An 11,349-nucleotide genomic window follows, 5' to 3' on the forward strand; every position below is an offset into this window, starting at 1 on the left:
CCATCACTTGCCTCCAGCCTTTAACATGAGGCCGGACAAGTTACACTATCGGAGGTGGACCCGTGGGAACTGGAAGCCACCCACTGGGAAGAGAGGCAATTACACAGTGCAAGTGTGTGCAGACGGCCCATAAGAGGACGGCTTGTTCTCTAGTGGAGAACGGCTGTTGTACTCTCTCACGGCCCTGAGCAGCAGCCCCCACCCCCCGCCCGCAACAACTGCAGGCTCAGAACAGAGCATGAAAGGGTGTCCGTATACAATGTGCCCAAATATTTAAAAGTCAGAAGTCAAACCAACAGGTTTGTAAATATAATATTTCTATCTTCCCACTTACTGTAGAGTAGGTCCTAAACACCCCTCCAAAGCCCATAGGTTGAAGCCTGGCTCCCAGCCGGAGACTGTTAGCAGACTGGAGAAGCTTTAGGAGTGAGGCCTGCTGGAAGGAAGTTAGATCACTGAGCTGTGCCCTCGAAGGAGGAGATACGGGATGCCAGCTCTTTCTTCCTTTTTTCTATTCTTTTTTTTTTTTTTTACTTCTCTGCATCCACAGAGAAGGAAGAAAAAAAGGTGGTGGAATCCCTCACTTCAGGTGAGATTAGGGAGATGTGTAAAATATGAGAAACAGTGCAAAATTTTCTAGAAAAGTACCACCTGAATAAGGTTTACTGGAGCTATATCCTCGGCCCCTAGCATACTATCTTAACAGATGTAACTGACAAGTACTGGAAAGGCTAGAACTCTGCATCAGAAGGTGGTCACTCTGGAAAGCTGGCGCCTGACCCCGATTCCTCAGCCTCTTGCTGATACCCTCTTCTTCCTACCCCTGGGTCTGTTGGCATGAAGTTGTTGCCTGCTCCCAGGTGAATTCAGCCCACAGGTCTATCTAACTTCACCCATTTTTCCTTGGCTACATCTTGGGATGGGAATGGGGATGTGCATACCTGTTGAGCAGTTTGCTCTGAAAGGGCCTGAAAAGCACAGGTATAGGATCAGTGGTAGTGATTTTTCCAAGTTCTGTGAAAGTAGAAATGTTCTGTAGCTGCTCTATCTGATAAGGTGAACAGCAGCCACATATGGCTAATTAAAAATTTTAAGTGTAGCTAGTGTTATTGAGCAACTAAACTTTAACTTTATTTAATTGTAATTAATTAAAATTTAACTAGTCACTTCTAACTACTGGCTACTGCATTACATAGTGTAAGTTCAGAAATTAGGGCATAGGTTCTAAGTAGCCACAACTCTGACCTTGCAGACTAATCTCTGAGGAAGGGCTGGATAGGAGGAAGTCCAGTTTGGGAGTTGAAATAATCACCTTTCCATCTCTGGGACAAAACACCTGACACCCTCAACTTAAAGGGAGTGTATTCTGGCTCATAATTTCAGTGAGTTTAGTCCATGGTAGGCTGGCTTCAAGACAGAAACAGCATGGCAAAGGAAAGCTGCTCACCAAATGGTGAGCAGACAGTAGAGTGAACAGGGAGGAGAATACAGCCTTCCAAGTCAAGCCTCAGTGACCCACACCTGGGACCGGGCCCTGTTTCCAAATGTGAGACTCAGGGGGGATTTTAGATCTAAAGCATTACAAGTGGCCAGGCCCAGGGCTCCTCTTATCCAGGTACATCAGTGGTATTGTGGCAGCGCAGAATGGCTAAAAGAAATTCTGTTTACTGACTCACTAAGTAAATATTGATTTCATGCTTAGCATGGGCACATTTCCAGATGTGAAGGTAAATGAGAGTTGATCCCAACAATCTTTTCTCTCATTGCTGAGGCAAAATACCCAGCACCCAAAGTTAAAGGGAAAATGTTTATTAGCTCAGTTTGTAGAGATTTCACTCCATAAACAGCTGCAGTGGCACCACAGACAGGCATCACAGAGGAGAAACAGCTCATGGCAGGCAGAAGGTAGCAAAGCAGAAAGGGATGACCAAGCTCTTTTTATACCTTATATCTTATCCAGACTACTTAGGGTGGGTAGTACACACACCCTTAATCCTAGTGCCCTTGATCCTACCTAGTATTGCACCATGAATCAATTCTAGCATCACACATTTTAGATCCAGCCACCTCTGAAAAGCCCCACCTATGACTGCAGGAGGCTTTGGGAAACATCTAGACACAAACGATAACACTGACTTAACTCACAACCCAGCCTAGTAGATAAACAGAGGCAAGACATTATAATATAAGATAAACTATGCTAGTTTGCTAATTGAGAGTATGATGGGAGAAAAGGGGAAGAAAACCTTTCTGGATATGGCTCTTGGGAGTGGGCTGAAGGAAGAGGTAAGACTCTATCTGGATGGCAGAATGGGAGAAGGAAGCACCTGTGTGAAACCCTAACATAAGAACAGGGAGTCTAGGAGCCAGGTGTGGTGGTACCTGCCTCTAATCCTGCGATTTGGAAGGCTAAGGCTGAAGGACTGCAAGGTTGAGCCAGCCTGGGAAACTTACTGAGCCTATGTCTCAAAATAAAAAATTAAATCAGGGTTGAGGGTATAGCACAATGGTACTGTAGCCCCGGGTACAATCCCTCAGACCACAAAAAAGAAAAAAAAAGACAGGGAGTCTAGATGGCCACCTATCTGTCCAGGGAAGTGCAAGGAGTTCCTTGCAGAACATATGGATGTACAAACTAGGCTTGGGCAGGCTCACTGAGATCTCAGCTCTGAGTAAGAAGGGACTACTGAGTGTTATTCGGTAATTGACAGGCAGCCACTGGAAGTCTTTGAGGAGAAGAGAGGTCTACCCAGGTCCGCAGTTCAGTAAGATAACTCAAGGGGTGCATGGATGTGATAGAGTGACCCAAGGCTCAGACAGCCATCAGGAGAACCTGGAGGAAGGAAGCTGTAAAAAGCCCCAGGTCACAACAGCAGCCGGGTCTAAGAGGGTTGCCAGGGAAGGATGAAAGGGCCAGTGTGGGAGAGCCGGAACAGATACACAGGCCTGGGGACAGTAGAGACATAAAGACATTCAAGACAGCTGACAGTAGAGCCACAACACTTAAAGTATAGAAATGAAAAGACAATTTATCACAGTGAACTCCAATTTATTACAATAAATCCATTCCTAGGTAATTGCTGAATAAATAATTACAGTTTAAAAATCTGGGTCAATTTAGATGACTCCTTTAGCTAGAAAGTCTCTTTAAGTTAATGCAATGCAATTTACATTACAAAAGATCACGTAGACCATCCTTACACATTTCCAAGGAGGGCTTCTTAGATTATAGCATCCTTGCCGGGTATGGTGGCGCACACCGTAATCCCAGCTCTTGGGAGGCTGAGGCAGGAGAATCGTTGAGAGTTTGAGACCAGCCTGGGCTACAAAGTGAGCACAAGGCTGGCCTGAATTTCATAGCGAGACCCTGTCTCAAAAAGACCAAAAAAAAAAATTTAAAAAACTATAGCATCCTTCATTCTCTTTCTCTCTTATGTAGACTAGTTTCTGGGTCACAGTCCCTAATTTGCACCCTCATCACAGATGAGCCCAGCCTTTACCTCAAGTGCCATGTTGATACATTCAGTGCAAAGAATGGTTGTGGGCAAATGCTGTGTTAAGGCTTTCATCTTATGGTTTAGGGAGTCATTCTCCAGCACAAGGGAATCCGGATATACATCTCAAATATGCACTCGCTCTGGCAGCCAGATGCATACTTCAAAAAAAAAAAAAAGATGCATACTTCTAGCCCGAGGGTCTGCCTCATTTTCAACTAAGAAATATAGGAGGACATAAGCAAAACAAAGCTCCTGCTGCGTACAGTGCTTGTAAAACCTGCCTCTCTGCAACCTCTCAGTAATTCAGGCCTATTCACTCACAGTTCACCATTTTGCCATTATCTCAGTCTTTACATTCTGACCTCTGACCCCCACACCCTGTTAAAACCGTTCTTACCAAGCTACCAGTGGCTTCTAAATTCCCAAATCAGAGCAGGGAATGGTAGGAAATGCCTGGAACCCCAGCGCTCTGGCAGTCTGAGGCAGGAGGATGGCAAGAGTGAGCCTAGTCTGGACAGTTGAGTGACTAGTGAGACCCTCTCTCAAAATAATACATAAAAAAAGGCTGGGAATGTAGCTCAGCGTGAAGGCCTGCGGTTAAATACGCAGTAAGGGGGGATTACAATTGGATGTCCTTATCATCGAGGCTTATCCTGTAGAATCTGTCGTGCAGACCATCACATTCCAGAATGCTTGCTTTCCTGGCTGTCCTGTGTCCCTGACCTGCACACTTTAGTTTCCATTGTCTACTGATACCTCCGTGGAATCCCTGTGCCTTTACTTCTCGCAAACCTGTGCATCTACACGCTCTCAGGTCCTGCGGCACCCATACCTGCCCGCCGCGTGCAGAGGGCTCCCGCAGCTCTTCTTCAGGCCTTCAACACCTAAACACCGACTCTCTTTCACAGTGTAGACCCCGAGGCCAGTATCACCCTAGTACCAAAGCCAGCCAGAGACACTGCAAGAAAAGAATGCTACAGAGCGCCATCCTTTATGATTAGAGGCAAAACTCCTGGACCAAATATCAGCGAACCAAATCCAGAACGTATAAAAAGCATTACATACCATGACCAAGAGGGATTTAGTGAAGGAATTTAAGCTTAGTTCAACATATAAGAATTGTAATATTACACTATAACTCCTAGTAAACATATAGACTGGATGTCCCTCAGGCAAATGAAATATATTCTAGCTATAAGTATTGAATTTTTCCAAATGCTATATGTCATCATGTAATATTTAGTTTTTGATTTTCATATGATTCCTGGCTCAAAACTTCCTCTCCAAGGCAGATCATAAAAACTAGAATTTCTTTTCCTTAATGTAAGTCACAGAAATTCTAATCTTCTCCTGCTTTTAGGGAGTCATAAAGCAGTATAACCAAAAAATCAGGCAGTCACCATTACTACAGTATTATTATCAGATTTAGAGCCTTTACTCAGATCTTCCTAGTTATCAGAATAATGTCCGTTTTAGCAAAAGAAAATCCTAGATCATGTATTGTATTCAGGGGTTGTGTCTCCTCAGTTGCTCTTAATCAGAAATAATTCCCTTTGCTGTTGTTGTTTTATCTTTCGTGACATTGATACTTTTGAAGCCTGGTAATGTGTCTGTAATAATCCCTGCTATGCAGGAGACTAATGCAGGAAGATCACAAATTCAAAAGCAACTTAGATCCTGTCTCAAAATAAAATTTAAAAGGGCCTAGAGCTGCAGTTCAGGTACAGAATAGCTACCTAATGTGCACAAAGCCCTAGCTAGGTTCAAGCTCCACTACAAACAGTATCGGTCATTTATCTGATAGTGTCCTCAGTCTAAGCTCCCTTGGTGTTTCCTTATGATTAAATCCAGATAGCAGAAATTCCATAGAATTCTCAGTGCGCTCCATCGGGAAGCACATAATGTTAATTTGTTCCTATCTGGTGACTTTACGGTGATCCCTGTGTAAGAATGTGTCTTCCATCTTTCTCTACTGCAAGGTAATTATTTTTCTCATTGTCATTAATCTTGTGGGAGCTTCGCGTCTCCGATGTCAAGCCCAACTTCCTGTCTGCAGGGTTGGAATAATAATGTGTACTACATGACTCCAGCCCACTGGCTTGTCTGCCCTGCTCCAGGCTTCTGGGTTTTCAGCCTGCCAGTCCTCCTGCAGCTTCTCCATCCTCAGCATTCGCCTCTTTTCTCAGCCCCTGGGCTAATCCTTCCTTGCTGTTCCCAATCTGTACCACTTTACAGGAATAGTGACCTAGGACTCAGCAGACCATACATGCCTGTTAAATAATGGTGTGTGGGAAAACACCCACAGGTCAAGATCGTGGGGAAGACTGGATTTTATTCCACATATGTACGGGCAGGCTGACAGAGCGACAGCAGCGGCTATCTGGAGGGGCGGCTAAGTATATACAGGGTTTAGGGCTGGGGGTCACAGTCTCAGAGAGTCCGGATGAAATGTTTGAAGTAGAAGCAGGGAGGACAATCAGCGCAGGTGTGTACACAGAGCTGGCAGCAGGAAGACTGTGGTCCCACCCTAAATTTTTATGGCCCTTAAGTCTTGTTTGCTGAGGGCAGCCTAAACGCCTATTGTTTGTGGTGGCTGCCTTAAGTTGTCTCTCAGGTCAGGCCTGATAGTGTCTTTGGGGGCCAGGGCTGGGTTGGATTTCCTTTTGGGTCTTGGAATTAGTAAATTGTTGCTGCCTTTCAGCAACAATGAGCACTGTGCCGTGGTGAGGAAAGGCCCAGTGGAAGTGAAAGGGACTGTCTTAGTTACTTTTCTCTCACTGGGACAAAATACCTGACACCCAAAATTAAGGAAGGAAAGGTTTATTGAACTCATAGTTTGTGGAGGTTTCAGCCTGTAATTGGCTGGCTCCAAGGCAGGGAGCAGCAAAAGCAGCAAGAGAGAAAGGGGCTGGGGAGGGGGGGACAAGACTCTTTTCCTCCCCTATATTGTAAGCAGGCTGCCCCCGACCCACCCCAGGGTGGGTGTGGCACAATCTGCATGCCCTCCTCTTGTACAGGATGAGGATGTTTACAGAGAAGGGACCCCTTCCCCTGTTAAACTACTTAGCTAAACTTCTTACTGTTTTTACCTTCATTTCTTTTTTTGAGATAGGGTCTCGATATGCAGCTTAGGCTGGCCTTGAGCTCACTTTGTAGCCCAGGCTGGTCTCAAACTCGCAACGATCCTTCTGCCTCAGCCTCCCAAGTGCTGGGATTACAGGCATACGCCACCATGCCCGGCCTTACCCTCATTTCTTGTGCTGCTGAAGATGGAACTCACAGCCTTTCTCATACAAGCACTCTGCTAAGAGCTGCACCCATTTCTTTTTGTTTATATAATTTTAATTGTTCGTGTGTGTTTACAAAACAGAATACTTACATTCCTACTGGGGAATTTGTACATATCTTGATTTTTTATCCTTATGCCAGGCATGGTGGCACATGCCTGTAATCCCAGCACTCGGGAGGCTAAGGCAGGAGGATTGTTACGAGTTCAAGGCCAGCCTGGGCTACAAAGTGAGCTCAAGGCCAGCCTGAACTGCATATCGAGACCCTGTCTCAAAAAGACAAAAAAAATAAAAAATATCCTTATACCTCCACCCTCATTCCCCATTTCTTTTTTTTAAACAGCTGGGTTGGACTCTCTGGTCACTGAGGTCTCTTACAGATGTAAATCATTTCATTTTTAAGCAAGAGGCATTTACATTTTCATTGCTATGTTTCTGGGATTTTTTTGTTTGTTTGTTTGTTTTTTGAGACAGGTTCCCACTATAAAGTACAGGCTGGCCTTGAGCTCACTTTGTAGCCCAGGCTGCTTTTGAACTTGCAACGATCCTCCTGCCACGATCCTCCTGCCTCAGCCTCCCGCCTCAGCCTCCTGAGTGCTGGGATTGCAGGCGTGCGCCACCACGCCCGGCCATTGCTATCTTTCATTAGGGCTCCTTTTTCATTTCATTATTCACCAAGTCTAAACTCCAAGGAAATCACAGCAATGGTTGACACACTGTATCAACTTGTGAAGGTTAGAAGTTTAACTCAGCATAAGAAATGAAGACAGAAACAGTAAGAATCCCCAAAGACACTGCTGAGACCGAACTTCACGTTCAGGGTCTCTTTCTCTCTGTCTCTCTCTGTCCCTCTCTCTCTCTGTCCTTCTCTTCCTCTCTCCCTCTCTCTCTCTCTCATGGTACTGGGGATTGAATCAAGACCTTTCATGGAGCTACATCTCCAGCTTTTTTCTTTTTTAATTTTTGTTTTATTTTGTTTGAGACAGGTCTCATCGTGTAGTTCAGGCTGGCCTCAAACGCCTGATAATGAAGAGGAAAGTCCCTCCTGGCCTGGAACTGGGCAACTATGGGTTACCTGCCCGCTAAGATCCTGCGGACACTGACAGTACATACCCATCTGTGTGCAGGTACAGCTATGATGTAATGTCAGCTCTTTTTAATCCCGGCTGTGCTTCTGTAATTGCTTCATGCTGATTTCCAATGGAAAATTAACCCGCAGAAAAGAAACAATGTAAAGGTAGAAGCCGCTATGTGATGTGCTCTGCAGGAGACGTTAGTCCCATAAACTGCTCTTTGTTCCTAAACTCCGTGTCTTGTCTGTCAGGGATTCCCTGCAGTTTCCCCCGACTCAGTAATAGCCCTGCCTCAGCTTCCTGAGTGCTGGGATTATAACCATGCACTGCCACACCCCACTTCAGGGCTTCTTCACAGTGCTAAATTCTTTCTAACCTCTGTCCGGCCTTTTACAACACAAAGCAGGATGGACAAGTTTCAGGACTTTGTTTCTTTGTTTGTTTTTGAGACAGGGTCTCACTATGCAGTTCAGGCTGGCCTTGAGCTCACTATGTAGCCCAGGCTGGCCTTGACCTCACAGCAATCCTCCTGCTTCAGCCTCCCAAGGGCTGGGGTTACAGGCATGCTGTGAGAAACTGTAACCCTGTCTATCAAAAGGTGTAACCAGGAGTGCCTTTGGTTTAGACTGTAGTCCACCCTAGGCAGCCTCATCCCTCACACTGAAATTACAGGAAATGTCTACATTTTGGGAACATAGCTACAGAGCAAAGATAGTTTATCAATAACCAAGGACTTTCAATTCCCTACACCCTCTCTCCTCCTGCTGCTCCTCCTCCTCCTCAGCGGTCCTTTGGATCCTCCCCTCACACCTCTTAAACTCACCAATTAATCGATAGACTGTAAGCCCTTAGTGCTTCCCCTGTGAGGGGGCGCTCCGGGTGCCTGGCATCTGAGTGCACTCACCCCCGTCTGCAGAACTAAATTTTAAACTTGGTCTGGTCTAGTTTTCTTGCTTTCCGTCTGACTTCATTTTTTGTGGCCCCGACAATTTGAGTTTGGGGGCTCAGTTCTGACAGCGTGCTGCCATGCCTGGTCCAGGAAGGTGGGCCACGATTTTGGAAATATGTTCAGACACAGCAAGTTGGTTCTCTGCTTTTTTTTTCTTTTTTTTTTTTTTTTGGCTTGATGTAAAGTTCACATAACACAGGGGCTGGGGATTTAGCTCAGCGGCACAGTGCCTGCCCTGTCGTGAGTTCAATCCCCAGTATCCAAACCAAACAAAACAAAAAATCAAACCAAACCAAAAAAATTCACATACCACAAAATTAAGTAGTAACCACTTTAAAGTGTACTCTTTCTTTTGGTCTTTTTTGAGACAGTGTCTCACTGGGCTGTTCAGGCTGGTCTTGAACTCACTTTGTGACCCAGGCTGGCCTTGACCTTGTGGCAATCCTCCTGCCTCAGCCTCAGGAGTGCTGAGATTACAGGCAAGAGTCGCCACACCCAGTTTAGGGCGGTATATTGATTCCTTTTAAAGCCTTGAGGATTTTGTCTTGCATGCGAAAAGAGCAGGGGAGGAAAGCCTAGTAACTTTAATGACAGTTTTGGGTTGACTCATTACCCAACTGACACGTGGGGGTGGTGACTACTCGGCAGCCCTGCACAGGCAGGAGAGGTTGGCTTTGTGGTGAGTCCAGCTTTCAGCTCATCACGGTAGGAATGGGTCCCCTCTCACTGAAACCTGCCCTGAAGTCCCTGACCTAGTGGGGTTTCCATCCTCCTAGACTCACTCTGGGGACTTCTCATTTTGCACAAGCACAAGCCCTGGGGTTTTTGAGTGTGTTGTTCTGTTTTGTTTTGGTTTTTAAATATTCCTTGTTCAGTGTCAATCTGAAGACTCTTTACATTTGAATACCCTTGTCTTTGCTGAGCATACTACTTTTTCTTTAATCTGATAAATATACATGAATATATGTTTTAAGCCCTTTCTTGGTGCACGAATTTTTTCAAACCTATGTTGAATCTAGAGTTTAAGTCCACAATAGCGCTTGTTCTAAGAACAAAAATCTAGTAGGAAAGATAAATAAGATTGCTGATTTGGCAAATGCTTACTAAACTTCCTAACTGCGGGTGTGAAGCCAGAGGTGGACCAGGTCCCTGTGCTCAGGCTCTCATTGCTGGGACAGTGGTGGATTTGTAAGTTTTGCCGATGTAACACTCCTTCGCTAAATCTAACTAAGAGACTCCTAAAAGATCCTTGAAATTCTGATGTAGACTGGGGAAGGCGTGATCTTCTAAGACAGCCTCACAAAGAGGGAGACTTGTGTGTTCTCTTACGATCTCCTATAAACGATCACTTAAGTGAGACAGAGCGCTGCTGTCCTTGGCTGCTGGGAAAGGGAAGAATCTGGTCAGCCACAGGCTGGACACTAATTCAAACCCGCACTGCGATCTTGCCCAGTGTGCCTTCCGTTCTGGGCCATCTCCTGGGGGCCATGCAAGGAAGACACGAAAAATTTCATGCCGCTCACCTCTGCCTTGGATGGAGACCTTCAGCGTGGGTAGCTACAGGTTTTCTAGACTGAAGGGGCCTGGGAAGAGGAAGGCAAAGTCCTACAACTAATCTTCATGATAGAGGTCCTAAAGAAGAACTAGACGTGTTTAATGTGATTTCAGTTTAATTGGAAACACACCCTAGATGTGAAACAAAACCAAAATGGTTGGTTTCATCTGAACATCAGAATAATTAGAGACCACAGACCGAAGTATCCTGCTTGCCCCCGCAGAGAACAAGCACTCGCAGCCGTAACTTCCTCCAGAGGTGAGTGTACCGTGGAGACACAGAATCCAACATGACCCGACCGTGGCGGGGGCAGAGAATGCCGTAGGGCATCTTTCTGTCTGAGTGTGTTGGTGACAGTTGTGCTCTGTTTCCTGCTGCTTAATTTTTTTTTTTAACTTCACTACCATATAATGACTTAGGACTTTTACTTCCTGAGTGGGTCAGCAAGAAGCGCTCTAGGGCTTAAGTGAAGAAGATTCATCTGGCTGTAAGAAAATGAACAGCTTTAGTGACAATTCACAAGTAGTCTCCTAGATGGCACGAGAATCCTAAAGAGAAGTCTTGCTGGGCATAGTGGCACATGCCTGTAATCCTAGCACTTGGGAGGGCTGAGGCAGGAGGATTGTTGCCAGTTCTAAGCCAGCCTGAGCTACAGAATGAGCTCAAGGCCATCCTGAACTACATAGCAAGACCCTGTCTCAAAAAGACAAAAAACAAAAAAGAGAGAGAGAGAGAGAGAAGTCTAACACTTTTTTTTACTTTAAAAAGAGAGAGAGAATTTAACAGACCTAATTCTTTTTCCACAAAGTCCTTCAATTATTTTTTTTCCTTCAATTATTTTCTAACACACTGCGTTAACTTACCTTCATGTAATTCTAAGCAACCAACTGCAGCTGTTTGGAGTGGACAGTGTGAGGTAGAGAATGGCTGTGTGTTTTGCATTTAATTGTAAGTCAGAAATTCTGTGCTAGCACTGAAATTGTACATA

The 11,349-nt window shown here is 45.2% G+C and overlaps 1 long non-coding RNA gene across 1 annotated transcript in view; it reads left to right on the forward strand.

Annotated features, from left to right (window-relative positions):
• The first annotated feature begins 750 nt into the window (after positions 1 to 750).
• Positions 751 to 11,349, forward strand: part of LOC102019944 — a 25,840-nt gene continuing 15,241 nt past the window's right edge. Inside the window, exons 1-2 of the long non-coding RNA XR_264609.2 lie at positions 751 to 860; positions 7,771 to 7,911. This is a non-coding gene — a long non-coding RNA (uncharacterized LOC102019944). The remainder of the gene's footprint in view (positions 861 to 7,770; positions 7,912 to 11,349) is intronic.

Source organism: Chinchilla lanigera, unplaced genomic scaffold (genome assembly GCF_000276665.1).
Source record: "Chinchilla lanigera isolate Chin_1 unplaced genomic scaffold, ChiLan1.0 scaffold00120, whole genome shotgun sequence".
Lineage (NCBI taxonomy): Eukaryota > Metazoa > Chordata > Mammalia > Rodentia > Chinchillidae > Chinchilla > Chinchilla lanigera.